This window comes from Lampetra fluviatilis, chromosome 45 (assembly GCF_964198595.1).
Source record: "Lampetra fluviatilis chromosome 45, kcLamFluv1.1, whole genome shotgun sequence".
NCBI lineage: Eukaryota > Metazoa > Chordata > Hyperoartia > Petromyzontiformes > Petromyzontidae > Lampetra > Lampetra fluviatilis.
The window spans coordinates 6,325,067-6,345,897 of record NC_136319.1 but is presented as its reverse complement, the minus strand read 5'-3'; the positions used below and the strand labels follow the sequence as shown (position 1 = coordinate 6,345,897).

At 50.8% G+C, this 20,831-nt stretch overlaps 1 pseudogene; it reads right to left on the bottom strand.

Moving 5' to 3' along the window:
• The window catches only part of LOC144947554 (E3 ubiquitin-protein ligase TRIM11-like), a 33,607-nt pseudogene extending 13,113 nt beyond the window's left edge, over positions 1–20,494 (bottom strand).
• Between the last annotated feature and the right edge of the window lie 337 nt (positions 20,495–20,831).

The window sequence follows — 20,831 nt, the reverse complement described above, 5'->3', positions numbered from 1 at the left end:
AAGACATTTCATAACACCGACTGTATCGGCATTTAAATGTAGTACATTGTTGTGTTCCGACTAATGAACGGGGCTGATGAACGAGTTGTGTTGGTAAGTCGAGGACTGTCCATAATCAACACGTGAACTGGGGCACTCGCCCTGGTTCTGCAAGCGCTCTACCTGCAGGAACGTGAGCGAGTCCCTCTCCTCCTGCAGAGTTCGCAGGCGTGTGGCTGCTTCCTGGAGCTCGCTGATCTCGCGCTCGTAATGAGCGATGTTCTCCTCGATCTGGGACAGCAGCTCGTTCCCCTTCATGTCCACGCGATCCAGCGTCGCCCTCTCGTCCTCATCCAGCGTCGCCCTCATGCGGGTGAACTCCCCTGAGATGCAAGCCTTGGTCTGGGCAATAGAATCCTGCAAGGGGTGTGCGATGGATTCTATCAATTCGTATTCCATGCTTTAAGACCAAAGTCACATTGTTTTCCAGTTACTCCAAACCTTTTTTTCCCTACCTTCTTCTCTGTGGACTCATCCCATTGAACAGGTCGATAACTTTAGAGGTATCTAGGTGCTATCTTGCCCTTAACATTGATCATATCGCCAGTAAAATATAAAAAAACATAAACGAAATCCTCAATTTAAACACATCGTCTCACCTCGGCTCCATCTTCATGTAGTCTAAACTGCCATCCTCCTCACCTTTGACTCCTGTGACATCATCGACTGCCTAGCCTCTTGTTCCATTATACCACCTGGCCGCCCACTTTGACCTTGATGCCTCCATATCAGCACATTATTGCAACCTTTGTATCACCTCCAATTTGTCACCTCTGGATAAGTTTAGAGACCACCAATAGGCTGTTTTCATCCTAACATTCCTTTTAAACAAATCCGCCAAATATGTAAGGACCTAGATTTGAAGCTTTCGTGACTGCAAATATTCATATTCTTAGGTTTTTTCGGTAAAGTCATGTAGGTAAAAAAATTTAAATTAATGAAAGTAAAATAAAAATAAAAATCACGACGTTTCGGAGGCAACACAAGCTTCCGTCTTCAGGTGGAACCGTCATAGCACGCTTGCTGTATCAAGTAAATGAGAGATTCCAAGAGATACTACCCCTTATATATACTGGTTGAGGGGGGGGGGGGATGGGCCAGGAACAGCCCACTTTTTTATTATGGTAAGGTGCGACTTGAGATTTCGGCTAGTCTACATAACATAGGACTGAGCATTTATTATGGTAAGGTGCGGCTTGAGACTACGGTTAGTCTACATAACAAAGGACTGAGCCTTTATTATGGTAAGGTGCGGCTTGACACTACGGTTCGTCTACATAACAAAGGACTGAGCCTGAGAGGGGGGGGGGGTGCCAGAGTTGTTTAAAGTGCAACTGCTGCTAATGAGACCGAGTCTCTGCCATGTAGATGGTAAAAGCACAAAAACAGATCAGGAAGAAACAGCCTACTGCTATGTTGTTTGGTGGGTAAAACTTATAGCAGGAAACCAGTGTGTGAATGAAAGAAGCTAAACATGGTAAAACAAAACTGGCTGTCTATCAGTAACCTGTACAGTAACTCAAGAATAGTTGTCTGTCAAATAAGATGGTCCAAATATGTGTAATTAAGTCTTTTTTGCGTGGTTAATAACATCTTTCCAATGATTACTCCGTTTGTACCCATCATCACGGTTGAAATTATGTCTGTGTTTGTATATTTGTATGGCTTCGTGTACAAACCTTTGATGGTAGCCAGGAGGTTTGCAGAGTATCTTGGTCTCGGAAAAGACAATTTCATGAGAGCCCACAGAGTTGTAGCAATGATCGGCACCGGCCGAAGAATCAGTTCTGCCGTGTTTCAGATCTGACTTGTGCTCGCGGACACGATCAGAGACATGACGTTTCGTTTCTCCAATGTAGCAATCACCACAATTGCAACTCAGTTTGTAGACTCCAGGATACTGTACGTCAGGAACGACATCCTTCACAGATGGAATCAGATCACGGATTTTATGCACTGTACTGAATCGGACTTGGATCTTATGTTTGTTTACAATTTTGGAGATCTTTTTGGTCACGCCTGCTATGTATGGCAATGTGATAGTTTTGATCGGAGTTTCATGTGGCTGTTTCTGTATGGTGGGAGAAACAGCTTGGCGGATGGTGCGGTCAGAGTATCCGTTCATCCTGAGGGCCCGATGTACATGTCTTAATTCACTGGCCAGGTGGTGTTGGTCAGAAAAGCCATGAGCTCTGTGGTATAGCGTTTTGATGAGAGAATTCTTTTGAGATGGGTGGTGGTGGGAATCCGGTTTCAAGTAGGAATCTGTTTGGGTGGCCTTCCTGTAGACATAATGTCCCAAGGATTCGTCAGGTCTCCTCTCAAACAGAATATCTAAGAATGGTAGTTTACCATCTTTCTCCACTTCCATGGTGAATCTGATGGATGGGTGTCTGGAATTGATGTGGTCCAAGAAGTGGTTCAATGCTGGGAGGCCATGTGGCCAAATGACGAAAGTGTCATCCACATACCTCTTCCACAGGGAAGGACGCAGGGTGGATGTCTGGATGGCGTCTGATTCAAACTTTTCCATGAACATGTTGGCTATCACTGGTGACAAGGGGGAGCCCATAGGGGTACCCTCATTCTGTTTGAAGAAGGTGCCATTCCAGGTAAAATAAGTGTTGATGAGGCAATGCCTAACCAGCGCAGGTAAATCCGAATTCAATCCATGTTGGACCAAGTCCTCAATTATTGTTAGGGTGTCCGGTACTGGGACTTTGGTAAACAGAGATACTACATCAAAACTGACGAGGATGTCATCAGGAGATAGTACCATTTCTTTGACCATATAGACTAATTGGGTTGAGTTGAGTACTGCCGAAGAGGTCTTGCCTGTGAAGGGAAGCAGAGTAACCGGGCTAGTTGATCATCGACACGATGGGTCGTAGCGGGGTGCCTTCTTTATGGATCTTGGGAAGACCATAGAGTCTGGGGGTCTTGCCGCCGATGGTTTTAGAGAGGGACGTTTGGTTGGTTCGAATGGGGAAGTCGAACTCGTGATGATTTTGTTGGTTTTTGTCGTTAGGCTATTAGTAGGATCGTTTTTAATTTTTGAGTAACTCCCAACAAGTAGGTCCAGGATTTTGTTGTTGTATCTGCCGAGAGGATGACTATATCATCTCTCTTTGTTAGGTCCGCGAGTTCAGAGCGTTCGTTTTTGCTAATGTTACTAGTGGGTTTCTTAGCATTCTTAAGAATAGTGGCTATTTCAGCTCTTCCTACATCCGCATGGATGTGTCCTATGCCTCTGAGGGCTACATCAATCTGAGAAATCACATCCTCACAAAGCTGGATGTTAACAAGACCGTTGTTAATCAGAGTAACATCCCAATTTCTGACAATCTAAAAACGGTACTGGCCAAAGGAAAAGTTTGAATCAGACGCCATCCAGGCATCCACTCTGCGTCCTTCCCTGTGGAAGAGGTATGTGGATGACACTTTCGTCATTTGGCCACATGGCCTCCCAGCATTGAACCACTTCTTGGACCACATCAATTCCAGACACCCATCCATCAGATTCACCATGGAAGTGGAGAAAGATGGTAAACTACCATTCTTAGATATTCTGTTTGAGAGGAGACCTGACGGATCCTTGGGACATTATGTCTACAGGAAAGCCACCCACACAGATTCCTACTTGAAACCGGATTCCCACCACCACCCATCTCAAAAAATGCTCTCATCAAAACGCTATACCACAGAGCTCATGGAATTTCTGACCAACACCATCTGGCCAGTGAATTAAGACATGTACATCGGGCCCTCAGGATGAACGGATACTCTGACCGCACCATCCACCAAGCTGTTTCTCCCACCATACAGAAACCGCCACATGAAACTCTGATCAAAACTATCACGTTGCCATACATAGCAGGCGTGACCAAAAAGATCTCCAAAATTCTAAACAAACATAAGATCCAAGTCCGATTCAGTACAGTGCATAAAATCCGTGATCTGATTCCATCTGTGAAGGATGTCGTTCCTGACTTACAGTATCCTGGAGTCTACAAACTGAGTTGCAGTTGTGGTGATTGCTACATTGGAGAAACGAAACGTCATGTCTCTGATCGTGTCCGCGAGCACAAGTCAGATCTGAAACACGGCAGTACTGATTCTTCGGCCATTGCCAATCATTGCTACAACTCTGTGGGCTCTCATGAAATTGTCTTTTCCGAGACCAAGATACTCTGCAAACCTCCTGGCTACCATCAAAGGTTTGTACACGAAGCCATACAAATATACAAACACAGACATAATTTCAACCGTGATGATGGGTACAAACTGAGTAATCATTGGAAAGATGTGATTAACCATGCAAAAAAGATTTAACTACACATATTTGGACCATCTTATTTGACAGACAACTTTTCTTGAGTTACTGTACAGGTTACTGATAGACAGCCAGTTTTGCTTTACCATGTTTAGTTTCTTTCTTTCACACACTGGTTTCCTGCTATAAGTTTTACCCACCAAACAACATAGCAGTAGGCTGTTTCTTCCTAACCTGTTTTTGTGCTTTTACCATCTACATGGCAGAGACTCGGTCTCATTAGCAGCAGTTGCACTTTAAACAACTCTGGCACCCCCCCCCCCTCTCAGGCTCAGTCCTTTGTTATGTAGACTAACCGTAGTGTCAAGCCGCACCTTACCATAATAAAGGCTCAGTCCTTTGTTATGTAGACTAACCGTAGTCTCAAGCCGCACCTTACCATAATAAAGGCTCATTCCTTTGTTATGTAGACTAGCCGGAGTCTCAAGCCGCACCTTACCATAATAATAAAAAAGTGGGCCGTTCCTGGCCCACCCCCCCCCCCCCTCAACCAGTATATATAAGGGGTAGTATCTCTTGGAATCTCTCATTTACTTGATACAGCAAGCGTGCTGTGACGGTTCCACCTGAAGACGGAAGCTTGTGTTGCCTCCGAAACGTCGTGATTTTTATTTTATTTTACTTTTATTAATTTTATTTTTTTACCCACGTGACTTTACCGACAAAACCTAAGAATATGTTAGGACCTCCTATCTCCGGAAATTCCTAGTCGCAACCTGTTCTCCCTAATATTACCATATATTAAAACTAGGTTTGACGACGCATCCTTCCACGCTGCTGATACTACCCCACATTACTGGAGTGTCTTTGCCCCTCAGCCTAGGCTGGGCTCCCTCCCCAACCTACAACACAATTAGAGAGCTGCGTGATGAGTGAGATATGAACCAGTGCTTGACTCTACCTTCACCAACCTGCACTGACCCGCGTAACTAAGTATGGCCAACTAGCCTCAATGATCAACACGATGTTGCAGAACTTTCATCCAGAAGTGTATTGGTGAGGATCTGTAAATTATTTACAAAAACAGATAAGCACACGATTCACCTTATTCATAGATTTATCTCTGCACATCACCAATAAAAGTATTTTGTACACAATGTATTGGCCCCACGGCCTTTTGGGACTGCATTATTTTATCAGTACAGGTAGACCTTGCTAAATGCTCAATATGCTTCCTGAAGAAGTGAGCGCTTATCGAATCAGCGCTAAAAGGGGTCATTATGCTATTGTATATATGGGGATGCGTTCCCGTCAGCGTTATTTGTTTCAGATGACCAATATATGAGGGCTTCATTGCGGTATCGGTAAAAGCACCAATCTAGATTTTAAGTTTTCGTGATTGCAGGGATCTGTACTCTTTTGTTATTTTGGTAAAGTCACGTAGGTATAAAATAAATCACGACGTTTCGGGCGCAATACAAGCATCCGTCATCAGGTGCGACACCCACAGCAAGAAACAATTGCTGAAGTGGGTGAGAGGGCTGCCATGACAAGAGGATATATAGGTAAGAGAAGGGGGAGGAGCAAGGGGGGACAGATAGAGAGGGGGGGTAGGGGGAGGGGAGCGCTGCGAGAGCGTTAGGGGATGAGCAGACGTGATGCCAGTGGGGGGAAGTGGGCAGGGTTGGGAGTGGGAGGCTGAAGAAACTGGAGATGCGGATATGAAGGCAACAACCTGGTTAATAACATCCTTCCAATGATTGTTAAATTTGTAATGATCTTCTTGGTTGAAGTTATGTATATGTTTATATATCTGGATGGCTTCATGAACAAACCTTTGATAGTAGCCTGAAGGTTTGCAGAGTACCTTGGTCTCGGAAAAAACAATATCAGCAAAGACGAGTGCTCTGAACTCGCAAAATTTAAAAAGAGAGATGACAGTCATCTTCTCGGCTCACAAGTGCAATGCTACTGTTGTCATGGATAAGACCATATACAACAACAAAATCCAGGACCTTCTTAATGATGGCAGTTACACCAAAATCAACAAAGATCCTACTAACCGTCTGGCTACAAAAACCAACAATATCATTACCAGTTCGACTTCTCTCATCGAACCATTCAAATGGCTCTCCCTAAAACCTGCTACTAGACCACCAAGATTCTATGGTCTTCTTAAAATCCATAAAGAAGGTACTCCACTTCGGCCCATCGTTTACACTATCAACTCACCTACCTACAAACAGCCCTTTTTCTGTATGATACCTTGCTTCCATTCACTGCCAAGACTACCTCAGCAGTACGTAACTCAGCTCACTTGGTCTCTGTAATCAAGGGCATTTCACTGTCTCCAGATTATTTTCTCATCAGCTTTAATGTAGTTTCTCTGTTCACCAAGGTTCCTGTGCCTGACACCTTAGCAATAATTGAAGATTTAGTCCAACATGGACTGAATCCTGATGTTCCTACTCTGCCATTGGAACCTCCTTTGCCAGTAGCAAAATATAATACTTGTTTTTTTACCCTTTTATCTGCCAACAAAACTGACACCTTTTTCTGGTTAGGCACTGCCTTACCAACACTTACTTCACTTGGAATGGTACTTTCTACAAACAAAATGAAGGTACTCCCATGGGTTCCCCCTTATCACCAGTGATAGCGAATGCTTTCATGGATAAATTTGAAACAGATGCCATCCATACTCATTGTTTTTTTCGGTGAAGTCACGTATGTGGAAATAAAATAAAATTTAAATAAATAAAATAAAATTAGATTAAAATAAATCACGACGTTTCGAACGCAACACAAGCACTCATCATCAGGTGTAAATGGAGTAAAACAGATAGCAAAGAGTGACCAACGTAGAAGTAATAAAATATCTGATGATGTAGCAGTGATGAGAAATAAACTGGCACTAGATGAACACATGCAGTAAGGAAAACAACAGGCAAATGAAAAGTGTCTTGTTGTTAAGAAGTATGGAAGGAACCGGAAAGAGAGTAAGACCTCACAGAGAATGTATTGATGACATTAAAGATTGGTGCCAGAAAGATGGGGCACTACTAGAGCATATTGGCACAAGACAGAGAGAGGAAAGTGGAAACCAATGACGACATGGGCAGTAGACACTACGGGCTATCTGCCCATGGATCGTCATGATGGTGATCACCAGGTAGGGCAGTGGTGGTGTGGTGGTCATCAAACTGTTTGGTGAGTAATTTATGAGTGCTGGGCTGTCTTCACCAACCCCCATTGACCAACTTGGTAAAATATGGTTAAGCAATCTGCTTGCTTGTCGGTTGTGGAAAGGCCTCAATGTTACACTGGTTTCACAAAGAGTGTAAATTATCCATAAGAGGTTTTTTGTGTACAAACATAACGTACATACATGTAAATTATGTATGCTGATTAACTGTGAATAACCCAACCTATAATATATATATATGTAAATTGTAATTTGTATAAATACATGAACCCTTCCCCCATCCCCAGGTCTACGCAACTGATTAGCTCACAAATAATGACATCGCATTTATCTCTCTATTTAACACCGAAACCAGAGGATTTCTCCACAATTTTGGCTGTGGCCTGATGAAGTTGGTTGAAATTACCGATGAAACGTCATACTCGAATTGTAAATGTTGTGGGTTTACTCTCCGATACACCGGTGTGCTGAACTAGTAACTAATTGGAATGTTTTGTTTATGTAACAAACTTTACTTATTGGCTGTGTTGAGTGGTGGCAGGTTTAATGACACATTTATATTTTCACGAACTAACCCCAAAAAACCTCTTTTGGATAATATTGGTCGCAAAAGTGTTAAACTGGTGTAAATTATTATTACCATCACAAGGTGACTTGATAGAAGATGCAAATCAATCATTAGCAGGCCGGTGTGTAGCGATGCTCATGATACATCTCAGCTTGTTACCTGTGTAGTGACATGGGAGGGGAGGGGGTGCTGGAAGGCTCTGGGACCCTGGGCGGCCCAGGCGCTTGGGCCCCTTGGCGCCGGGCGCTGGCCGACAGCGACGCTGCACCGCCAGCCTACAACGACGCTGCACCGCCGGCTGAGCAGCTGTCTGCTCCGCCAACCGTCCCCTCTCCAGCGTCGGGAGCAGGGATGGAGGAGGCGCTGCTTCGCCTCACACAGCTGCTCTGCGTCACCGCCTCCCTTCTGGGCGAGATGCGGCGCTCACATGCGATGTCGGGAGGGAGGGAAGAGGCGCAGCGCTCGCCCGAGCCCGCCACCGCCATTCCTGCCACCGGCATTCCCGCCACAAATGTGGGGGATGCTTCCGGGTGTGTCGTCACTTCCGCCGGGGGGAGCAATGACCGCTGGGAGCAACGTCACTTCCGGGCCCAGCGTGGTCCAACCAAACAACGCCGCATCATCAGCGCTGCGACCTTCACCGCCGGACGACAGGTGGCTTCAACCTAGCATACCGCATCATCAGCGCTGCGACCGGACAGTGAGGGCGCCATTCTTACTGTAACCGGCGCCGGGGCCGGCACATCGATCGACAGGCTGGTCGTCGCCTTTGCTCTGGCCAAAGGTTGGAGGTCGGGAGACCAGGCCCCTGACACTTCGTCCATTTACGCGCTCTGGATTAATGATTTTTGTTGACATTTTCTTCGTTGTCGTCGGGGAGTCGTGATTGTTGTTGGGTAAACTGTGTGGAGCTTCGCTCGTGAGTTTTGTCAATGTGTGTGCGAAACTTTGCTTGTGATTGTTAACAATGTATGGTTTGTATTGAGCTTTGTTCGTGATTGTTAATGTATAGCTTGTGCTGTCATTGTTAACGATGTATAGACTGTATGGGGCATTTATCTTGAGATGGTAACATGCTGCCAAGGATTTGGAATTGTCGTGCTGGCTCTCAAATATCTTGGGGTGCAGATCCTGACCAGGATAGCCCAGTGGGTGTTGCGTGTCTAACACGAGAGTTGTGGTCCCGTCATCCTATGGCTGACGGCTTGACCTGACAGCCCGGAGATTGAAACACTCCGTGGCATGTCTAGCCTAGTGGGCTGTGCGCTCACATGGCTCGGAGAGTGTGGTCCCGCCATACAATGGCTGACGGCTTGACCTGACGGCCCGGAGGTTGAGACCCTCCGTGGTGCGTCTGGAGCTGTAGGCTCGCCCTGACGGCCCGGAGATTGAAACACTCGGAGACGCGTTGAAACAGTGGGCTGGAGATTCGTAGTGTTCAGGTGTAGTTGTCACCTTACGTTGGGACTGTATCCCTCAGTTGTTAGGGTGCATGTGGTGCAGTGAGTGAACGATGGGTCGTCTCAGCTCGGTCGGTACAGCTATATGCTGCGATGCGAGTCTTGGAGAGAGACTGGGTTGAAGTCCCCCCGATATGGCCGACGCGTGCTACTGGTTGTGACGCCGCGTCGGAAAGGCGGTGGGGTGGTAACATGGAAATTCCCCCCCGATATGGCCGACGTGCACGGTTTTAGGATGGAGACGCCACGTCGGAAAGGCGGGGGGTGCTAACGAGTGACATGTAATGTCGGTGGTGGTCCTCATTGAGGGCTGCTGGAACGCAAGCACGGGACGCCGTGGAGATGCGGTTCGCGCGTGCGTCTGCCATTTCTGGACAGGAGCAGGCAGATTTATTTAGTTTGTGTCATGTCAATTTTATATATCTATATATTAAAATGTAGATACTGGAGCAGCCCTGAAGTGCGACTTCTTTGCCCAGTACGTCCGGATTAGTGTGTGCAGAGGGATGCTAGACATGTTCGTCTTCGCCTTCTCTCCACCTGACGGATGGGAGGCTGGCAGGGTGGTATGGAACCCTGCCATCCATGCGGTGGTTTTGCATCCAACGCGTCGGAATCTGTATATTTGTTGTTGTTAATTCCCCGTTTATTATGCGTATCCCGAGGAGGGTTAGGTGTGCCGCGGGTCATTTGTTCACGTGTCATTGCTTCACCTTTTTGTTGATTGACGCTTGTATATAGTGTAAAGTGTATAGGTTGGTTAGGGTATTTATGGTTGCTTTCTTGTTCTCTCTTCTTTTCCTGTTGAGGCTCGCGTATTTTTTTCTCTCCCTTTCGTTAATTTAAACTTTCTAATTATTGACAGCCGGGACGGCTGGAGGCTACATAGAGGAGGGTAATGTAGTGACATGGGAGGGGCTGCTGGGGGACTCTGGGACCCTGGGCGGCCCAGGCGCTTGGGCCCCTTGGCGCCGGGCGCTGGGTTCCCAGGCGGCCCAGACGCTTAAGCCCCTTGGCGCCAGGCGCTGGGTTCCCGGGCGGCCCAGGCGCTTAAGCCCCTTGGCGCCACCAACGGGGGGGGGGGGGGGGGGGGGGGGGCTGTGTGTGCTCTGTGGGATATCTGGGGGCGCACACGGCCTCACCCCTCGTTGGGTACTAGGCATAAAAGGGGAGCTCCCTGGACGATGAGGACCAGTTGTAGCTCAAGACCCAAGACCCAAGACAAGCCATCTGAGGACTCTGGGACGCTGTGAGGGCCAGTGGTGGGACTCTGGAACTCCCGGCTCTACGTCCTTGTGAGGGCGAGTTCCAGAGCGTAGCCAGAGTAGTGTATCTAGGCTGTGTACCTAGGCTGTAACAGAGTCTCAGGACTGTTGGAGTGTTGGATTGTAATAAAGAAGTTACCTCTACAAGTGTCTCCAGAACCCATTACACCTGTATAAAAGACACCTGGGAGCCATAAATCTTTCTGATTGAGAGAGAGTAAAACACTTATTTCCCTCATTAAAATGTAAATCAATTTATAACATTTTTGACATGTGTTTTTCCTAATTTTGTTGTTGTTATTCTGTCTCTCACTGTTCAAATAAACCTAGCATTAAAATTATAGACTGATCATTTATTTGTCAGTGGGCAAACATACAAAATCAGCAGGGGATCAAATACTTTTTTCCCTCACTGTACATCGCCAGGCAACCCTGTCCTGGGTTCCACTCCATGCCAAGAGCAGGCCACCTAGATTAGAGTGCCTGAGATCGGCCTCAATTGTGTGCGTCCAGGTCAGCCTCTGCCTGCCTCTGGGCCAGCTCCAATAGCGAGGAAGGCCGTCAATGATTCCACGCAGAGCTCTGATGTGATGAGCCAACATGTCGGCCTATGTAAGGTATCCACAGAGCCAAATCCTCCTGGCTGTGACTGCTTCAAACAGCGGCTGTCGTGCTGTTCACCGATGGACTCCGGTATTTGAGAAAAGCTCGCAGAGTGAATGTGAAGTCTCCATTGCAAGCTACACTGGTCAAAGGCGTCAAGTTCTCTATATGATGAAATGCTCTCTTGTATGTCATATATTTGGTTAGAATATAAATCCATGCGGTTGATAGCAACGAGGCTCAGACCCATTTCCTTGCAGAAATATTAAAAGTATACGCAATTGCATAATTATCGGTTGCCTTATACGCATGACACCAAGATTCAGCAATTAATACATCACAATGAACGCAAACTGCAATACAAGTGAAACCAGTTTCAACATTTAATTAAGTATGCATTGTCTAATTTATACTTGTGTAATGACGTCGGAGACACTGACTTTAGAGGGTTTATTTATTTCTTGACATTTTCACAGCGTCGGCTCGATGACACAGTCACGACTTGAGGACATAACGACGACTGACTATACTGCAACGACGGACTATATCGCGATGACTGACGACGCAGTGCCGGCAGCGATGGCAATGATGACAGCATCGACCCCGATCCCCACGGCAGCCCAGAACCCTGCTTCTAGCCCCCTTTTATCCTCCAGCGTGGCCCATGCCACCACTCCTGCCCATGCCCCACTTCTCAAACTCTCTCGCAGGTTCCTGAATATTCAATCGTTCCCCTCTTTGTTTCCTGGCCTGGTGTGGTTACTGTCTCTGTTGTTACCACTCGTCTCCTATAATGTCTCCACACCTGAAGTTAACCATTCGTGGTCGCTAGTCCACGCACTGTCTCTACGCTTGGATGCGTGATGAGACGTTTTCCCTGCATTACCTGTAATATCTCTTCAAGTCATCTCTTGTGTTCTAGAATTAAAGAGCTAAGATTTATATTATATTTTATCACAATCTTTACTTGTGTAGTAAATAGTAGGAGGCTTTGACGACGGGGTCGGAGGCACACTTATTTATTAATACCAACTTGTGTACAGTAACGGGTACACACAACACTTGAAGGGGTATCGTCCCCTTCACTCGTCTAACAGGGAGACACAACGTCTAACCCCGCTAACCTACGCCCGAGTCCTCCACTACGGAGCTAGGGGAGGCTACCTATCCCAGCCCTGGTCAAGCTGGGATCCCGGCACCCTGAGTCTCCAGACCGGCTCTTATAAGAACGTCAGTCTGGGCTCTCGAGGCCATGCCACCGGCTTGCCCTGGTCGGTCCTGACAAGGACAGCGAGCCAGGGGAGCTCCGGGGCCTATTCTAGCTGGTCTTCACTCTTCACTGGTTAAAGCTAACACTCGACCTCGAGCCCTCCGGCTCACCACCTTTTATAGCACTCGGCCCCCGGGAGGGGCCCGTGGGGGATGTAGGTGCGGACGTCGGTGCGAGCACCTCCTCTGTGTACGGCCCTAACCACGCCCCTTGTGTTTGTTACCCATCCGTGCCCATACATCTACACAATTACACCTCTACATCCCCCCCCCCCTGTACAGCCCGCAGCCATCCCCGGCTGCAACAAATCACAATAAAGGTGCATCACCCCCCAAACCCGTGTGTGCCTCGCGTAATTTTAACAAGAACAACAACAATAACAACAGAAAACAGGAAAAAAAATAACCCGACACATCCACCCCGAATAAATACCCCATTCCGCAAAACCAACATATATACACGCACCCCGGACGCCTCCCCCCACCTTCCGCAAGGGCCCCCCAATGGCCGACCTCACAAAAGTCTGCGCGTTTTGGCGCGCGTTCTCACGGTGGGCCCGTCCCAAGGGCCCGTCCCGGCACGCCCAGTGGCGGTTGTCGACAGTCCGGGTGCGAGAGTGTCTGGCTTCGCTGCTGAGTGACTCCCGACCCCCCCGGGAGGGGTTGCCGGTCATGGACCCGTCACTCCTGGTGCACCTGGAGATGGAACAGTCGATGTCAGGTTAGGCGAAAGCAGCGAAGTCGGGGAGTCGGTGGACCCCTCACACGTTTGGCCATGCGTGTGTGTGTGCGAACCACGGGGCGGCGCAATGAACGGTTTCAACCTGGAGGGGTGCACGTACCACCGACGCCTCTCCCACTTGACGCGTACACATTGCGGCCGCAAGACCTGTACGACCTCCACGGGCCCCCGCCACGGCCGTACCAGCTTTGACGAGGTCGCCAGTGGCACCTGGGGACAGTGCAACCATGCCCTGTCCCCCGGTTTCCATTTGAACACATGTGCCCGCCCCAGCCTAAGCCTCTCGTTCGCCTTCTGGCGGAGTTCAGAATTTTGCACGGCCGCTTCCCGCGCCTCAGTTAATTTCCCGATGTTAAATTTAACGTGTTCGGACAATTTAGACTTCGCCTGAGGCGCCGAGAGCTTCAGCTGAGTCGTCACAGGCGGGTTAGCCTCGCGGCCATACATTAAAAAGAAAGGTGAAAATCCGGTGGCCGCATGGCGAGCCATCCTGTAGGCTTGTAACACACCGGCAATGTGAAGGTCCCAATCTGTCTGGGATTCCGATACCTGCTGGGACAGCATGGACGTGATAGTCCGATGCAGCCGTTCCACCATCCCGTCAGTTTGTGGGTGATATGGGGAGGTCCGAATTTTCTCCGTACCCAAGAGGTCGCACACCTCGCGGAGGAGTTTCCCCGAAAAATTCTTACCCTGGTCAGTCAGCAGCCGTTCCGGAGCACCCTTGTCGAGGACATAGCCCTGGACAAAGGCCTCACTGGTTGGCCAGGGGCCAGGCCATGGGCCATCTCGTGAAGTATTCGACCCCTGTCAATAAGTACCTATTTCCCCTGGGTGTAGCGGGAAATGGCCCGAGAATATCCAGAGCAACGAGCTCGTTAATCCGGGAAACCTATATGGACTGCAGCGGAGGGTTGGACCCCCTCGCCGGTGGCTTCCGCTGCGCGCATTGCGTGCACGACCCCAGGAGATCCCCCACGTCCTTTGCCATGCCCGGCCAGAAGAAATCGAGCTGGAGCATGGCAAGGGTCTTGTGAGTCCCCAAGTGCAGGAGCCGCTCATGCGCAGCCCACACCACCTTACCCCTCAATGCTGCAGGCACCACCAGCCGTTGGCGGCGGGATTTCCCATCCCAGTGCATTAAAAGCCCCTGGAACAACCCCCACGAGTCAACGTTCGCCGCCCCCTGACCAACCCCCCCGATGCGACGGCGCAGAGCGAGGAGGGAGGTGTCCTCCATTTGGAGGCATCCCCACTCCGCAACGGACAACCCCAGAAAGGAATCCCTCCCTTCTTGCTCGATAGGACACGAAGCTGAAGGCGCATCGGCGGCGGCCACGAGGACCGAATCCGTGGTCACGTTTGGGGGCCTACAACGCCCCGAACCCAAGAGGCAAGCGCACTCTGAAGTGGGCGGCAACCGCGACAGAGCGTCAGCGTTCGTGTGGCGGACGCCCTTACGATATGTGGTGACAAACTCGTAGTCTTGGAGAATCTCCAACCATCGAGACAACTGCCCCGATGGTTGTTGAACCCGCAGGGCGTACTGCAGAGCCGCATGATCTGTACGGACGGTGAAACGTCGACCGTACAGATACGGGCGGTACTGCTGAATGAAATGAACAATCGCCAATAGTTCCCGAAGGGTAACGCAGTACCATTGTTCCGCCGGAGACAACACCCGACTACCATAAGCCACCACATGCTCTATGCCACCAATGAGCTGGGACAGCACACCCCCAATGCCCGTGTTACTTGCGTCTGTTTCGAGCAAGAAGGGTTGTGAGAAATCGGGATAATTCAACGGCGGAGCCCCCACCAGGGCATCCCGGAGGGCGCGAAAAGCAGCCTCCTCCTCCGGCCCCCAACGAAACCTGACTCCCTTGGACGTCAAGGCATGCAAGGGTTTCGCGATCATAGCGAAGTCAGCCACAAACCGTCGGTAGTACGACGCGAACCCAATGAAACTCCTGACCTCCCCCACCAAGGTGGGAGTCGGCCAGGAGCTGACGCATTCCGTTTTGGCGGGATCAGTGGATATCCCCGAGCGTCCACAAATATGACCCAAATACCGCACCGATTCGCGGAGCAAATGGCACTTCTGCGGTTTAAATTTCAAATTGGCAGCCTGCATTTTGAGAAAAACAGCACGCAACCTCTGGAGGTGTTTATCGAATGTTTTGCTAAAGACGATGACATCGTCCAAGTAAATTAAACACGAATCCCATTGCAAGCCCGCCAAGACCAGTTCCATTAACCGCTGAAAAGTTGCCGGCGCAGAATGTAAGCCCATCGGCAAGCGGTTAAATTGGAAAAGGCCGTGCGGTGTACGGAAAGCAGTCTTAGGTTTTGATTCGTCATCCAGAGGAAGCTGCCAGAATCCAGAAAGTAAATCCAGGGTGGAAAAGAATCGCGCCCCCGCCAAGGCATCGAGCGACTCATCCATTCAAGGAAGCGGGTATGCATCGGCCACTGAAATTTTGTTCAACTGCCGAAAGTCGACACAAAACCGCAGTGAGCCGTCATGTTTTTTCACCAAAACGATGGGTGCGCCCCATGGGCTGTTGGAAGGGGATATGATATCGGCGGCTAGCATGTCATCATCGGCCGATTTGACATGATCCTTTTCGGCGGGACTCAACCGAAAAGGATTTTGGCGGATTGGCGCGCTGTCACCCATGTCAATATGGTGTCGCAGCAGTTCAGTACAACCAATATCAAATTTGTGTTGACTTAAAACGTCGGCAAACTCTTTCAGGAGAACTCGCAGCTTCCCACGCTGTGAGTCGGACAGGTCCACTGATCCCGCGCAAAGCGCATCCAGCCATCCGTCATCACAGTCCGAATGTGGTCGCGACGGAGGATCAGTGCTTACCTGACCCACGAGTGGTTCCTCATAGGGTGCCGGCGTTGCGTGTGCAAGCACGGTCCCTTGAGGAACCACGGCCGTTCGCGATCACACATTAAGGACTGCAATGAAGGGGTCCCCATCCCATTTCACCATGGTCTGAGCCGCTAGCAAATTGGGTCCATTGACCCCAGCTCGAGATGGTCCCAACAAGACCCCCCGATCCGCAACCCCCTCAGCAAACGGCCGACGCAACCTAAGATGGACGAGCATCTGAGCCCCCGGGGGTACGCGTACAGTTTTTGCCACGAGCGCCTGCACGGTCGCAAACGCCCGACGCTCCGTGGCGGGGGAAGACAAAAATGTTACACGTCGGCCCGACGGGAGCTCGATGCACCCCTGGTCGATCAATATACGGATAGGCATTTTGGCCAAGAAATCCGTCCCCAACAGGCACGGAACCGCCAGCGAGGAGGAAACCAATACAGGGCCGGATAATTTAATGTCCCCAATGCAAATTTTGGCGCGGATTTGCCCAATGATGCCCAGCGAGCCCCCGTTAGCAGCATAGCATGGCACGTCAACGGGGAGCAAAGGACGACTTTGAACGGGAAGGATGTTATAAATCAAATCAGATATAATGGTCGCCGATGCTCCCGTGTCAATTAAAATCCGCACCTCAACCCCATCAATATGACCGACCACGACCGACGACCCCGCTGACGCTGCAATGACACGATGGGCGAGCTCCGACCACTGGCCCGGTTGGAGCGCTCGCCGCATTTCAGAACAATCCGACGCAACGGCCGGCGATTAGCGAGCCCTGTTCGTTTCAGCGCGTGAGTGTGTGACGGATGTGTGCACGGGCCGAACGTGTGAGGTGCCACGACTCGCCGTATTTCTCTGCTGGAGCTTGGGTGGAGACAGCGCGGCGTCCTGACGAGGTGTCGCCCCGCGCTGACGGGGAGCCCGGCATTCTGAAGCCACGTGGCCTTGAAGGCCACAGTTGTAGCAGCGTGTGAGTGCCCCAGATGGCCTGGGCTGCTCCTGGCGGCTCGGTCCGTTCCGAGCCTGTGGTCCCGCAGATCTCCATTCCTCCCGCCGCTCCACCCCGCAGACCTCCACCGATGGAAGGGCGGGAGCGGCCATGACATGGCCGGCCACCCCCTTGGCAGCCTTGCGATGCAAGGACCGCAAGCCCCCGTGGATGTGGCGCGCGACCAGCAGGGAAGACATCTCTGTGTCGTCTTGAGCCAAGACGGCGACGTCCAGCTCATCCGCGAGTAGCAACAACTTTTCCGCCACCATAGCGTCCACTCCCTCCTCATCCATCTGCGGAAAAGCTGCCTTCGCCAGGGCCAGGAGAGCCGTCCGGAAAGCCAGAGGCGATTCGTTGGCGCCCCGCTGGCGATCGTGGAACAGCTGCCTGCAGTCCGAAGGCGGCCCGTAGACAGCGGACAGTAGCTGCAGCGCCAAGTGCAGCGTGGCGCGCTTTTCCTTAGGCGCCGAGGTGAGGGTAGCCATGGCGTCGTTGTCCAGCATCGCTGGCAGCGCGCGTAGTGCTTCACCGTCCGTCCAGTTCGCCATCTCCTGATGAGCGAGGAACCGTCTCTTGAAGCCACCCCAGTCACCGTCCGCGCCCACGAACTCTTTAAGAGGCGGCAGTCGCTGCTGTAACGCGACGTCTGTGGTCGTGGATCGCGCTCCGTCGTTCCCGGCAATCGTTACAGTGTGGGCAGGCTGCGAGCATGGCATCGCCGATTGCTCCGTTGTTGACACGCTGGCCGGTGTTGATGATGTCATGGCTTCTGCTTGGCCCTCGGCAGTCACCTGACGCGGGCCGGCCCCACCCTCTGCTCCCACTGTAGCGATGGCGGGAAATTTAACCGCGAGCCGCGTCGGGGTGGCGGGAAACGGCGCCGCGCGTCGGCTGCCGTCGTCGTCCCGCGCAGCCCCTCCAGCCCCCAGCCGCGTTATCTCCTCCAACGTGGCGGCCGCAGCGTAGAGCAACTCCGCCAGGCAGGAGTGAGCCAGCCGAAGTCCCTCGGCCGATGCATCCCTCCCTTCCTGTCGTAGCTGCGCGGGTGTACTCGGCCCCGGCTGCTCTGATCCGACCTCGGCCATCTCTGGTGCCGATTCGGCCGAGGTGTCCTCCATCTCCGACTCCCTGGTACGCGTCGTCCCTCGTGTGTCCATCGTTGAACGATCACTTCTGACCCCAGATGTAGTAAATAGTAGGAGGCTTTGACGACGGGGTCGGAGGCACACTTCTTTATTAATACCAACTTGTGTACAGTAACGGGTACACACAACACTTGAAGGGGTATCGTCCCCTTCACTCGTCTAACAGGGAGACACAACGTCTAACCCCGCTAACCTATGCCCGAGTCTTCCACTACGGAGCTAGGGGAGGCTACCTATCCCAGCCCTGGTCAAGCTGGGATCCCGGCACCCTGAGTCTCCAGACCGGCTCTTATAAGAACGTCAGTCTGGGCTCTCGGGGCCACGCCACCGGCTTGCCCTGGTCGGTCCTGACAAGGACAGCGAGCCAGGGGAGCTCCGGGGCCTATTCTAGCTGGTCTTCACTCTTCGCTGGTTAAAGCTAACACTCGACCTCGAGCCCTCCGGCTCACCACCTTTTATGGCACTCAGCCCCCGGGAGGGGCCCGTGGGGGATGTAGGTGCGGACGTCGGTGCGAGCACCTCCTCCGTGTATGGCCCTAACCACGCCCCTTGTGTTTGTTACCCATCCGTGCCCATACATCTACACAATTACACCTCTACACTTGTTTTAAGTGTTAGTTTTTAATCCAATACAATCGTTGCCCCATGCACTTTTATTTTATCAAACCCGTAAAAGTATTTCGAGTTATCCCGTATACGGCTTTGCAGTGGTACTAGAAATTGACTTTGTCATTAACGTTGCATTTTAATATCCACATTCCAGCAGAAATTTACATAATGTATTGCTCTTTCCTTTAAACACTGACGCCTCACGACGTTCGCTTGAATCTACGGAGTTGTCCTCACAGGAAGTCACAGATACCACGGAGGGTAAAAGTCACAGAGTAACAGAGCCCACGCCTCGTACCTGCACGTCCTTGCGAGCGGCCTTCATCCGTCCCACGGATGCCTCCGCCTTCTTCCTTTTCTCCTCCACTACTCGCGTCTCCTCTCCGACTCCACTCTGCAAGAGACAAAGTCACCAGAGGAGACTCCACTCCCTGAGCGGCCCCCTCTCAGCCACGCTCCACAGGGAGCACTCCACAGTGATGGCTCTATAATTGTCCACCAAAAGAGTGCTCAGTTTGTCAGGCTGGACTGACTTAACATTCTGTAAGCAAGTAGGCAAGGCTCAGCGATGAGAACAACAACTTCCCGGTATTTTTGATTGAATGAGATGTGGAAGTTGCGAATTTGTCAGCTCAACTCCTGGTGTTGTAGAGGCCACATCAGGGGACAGGGACATGATCGTTCAACACAACAGCTCTTAATTTCACGAGCAACGTCCAAACACGGCCTTCCTCCAGCACAGCTCACTCAAAAAGCCTCAACCCACCCTCCTCCTCCCTGCACTCAAACTCCTGTCCCTTCCTTTCCCTTTCAAAACCGAATGGCTACCTTGAACTGAAGCGATCCCATTCTCACACCCTGAGGTACTCACCTTCCGTGTCTCATGCTCATCCTCCAGTGTATCGACATCATGCCCTCTATGTTCTCCGGTAATGGTACAGGCCATGCACACCAGGCTTGCGTCCTGCTTGCAGTAGAATTTGAGCTCCTCTTTGTGCTTGTTGCATCTTCTTTCCTCCAAGCTGACAATGGGAGCTACTAGGACGTGGTCCATCAACTTGGGGTTTTTCAGATGAGGCTTCAGGTGGGACTCACATAGGGACATCTCACACCTCAGGCAGGTCTTCACTGCAGGAGTCTCCCCATCATCACAGCCGTCACAGAAGACAACTCCGGCCATCCTCTCTCCAACTCTGAGCTGCTCCACCAGGCTGGCGAGCGCCACGTTCCTCTTCAGCTGGGGTCGCTCAGGGAAGGCCGCTCGGCACTGCGGGCAGCTGAAGCTGCTCGCTGTCTCCCAGGCACCGTCCAGACACCGGAGGCAGAACGAGTGTCCGCAGCTCAGCGTGGAGGGGCAGTCAAACGTGCGCAGGCAGATGGGGCAGCTCAGCTCTCAGTCGACACAATCACTGGGAGACGCGCTCGTCATGGCCCATGGCTTCACTGGCACTCAGTCGCTCGCCACGGCACACAGAGGAGCTATCGCAGCAGCAGCTCACACAGCGGAGACGAACAAGGAAATGAACTGACTTCACCTGTAGTTTAGTTATAAATACCGAGACACGTCATGGAATGTTCCACACGGCAGCCGCGCTCACCTGTTTAGACGTGGCATTACATTCACGCACTGTGTTGGATACAACTGATTTTTGTGTTTAGTTGTTCTCATACACTTCCGATTAAAACGGTTGGCTACGTACGGTGTGGAGGAAGTTCAACATACATACATAGCTTTGACCGGTCTCAGGAGATATAATATTTGTACA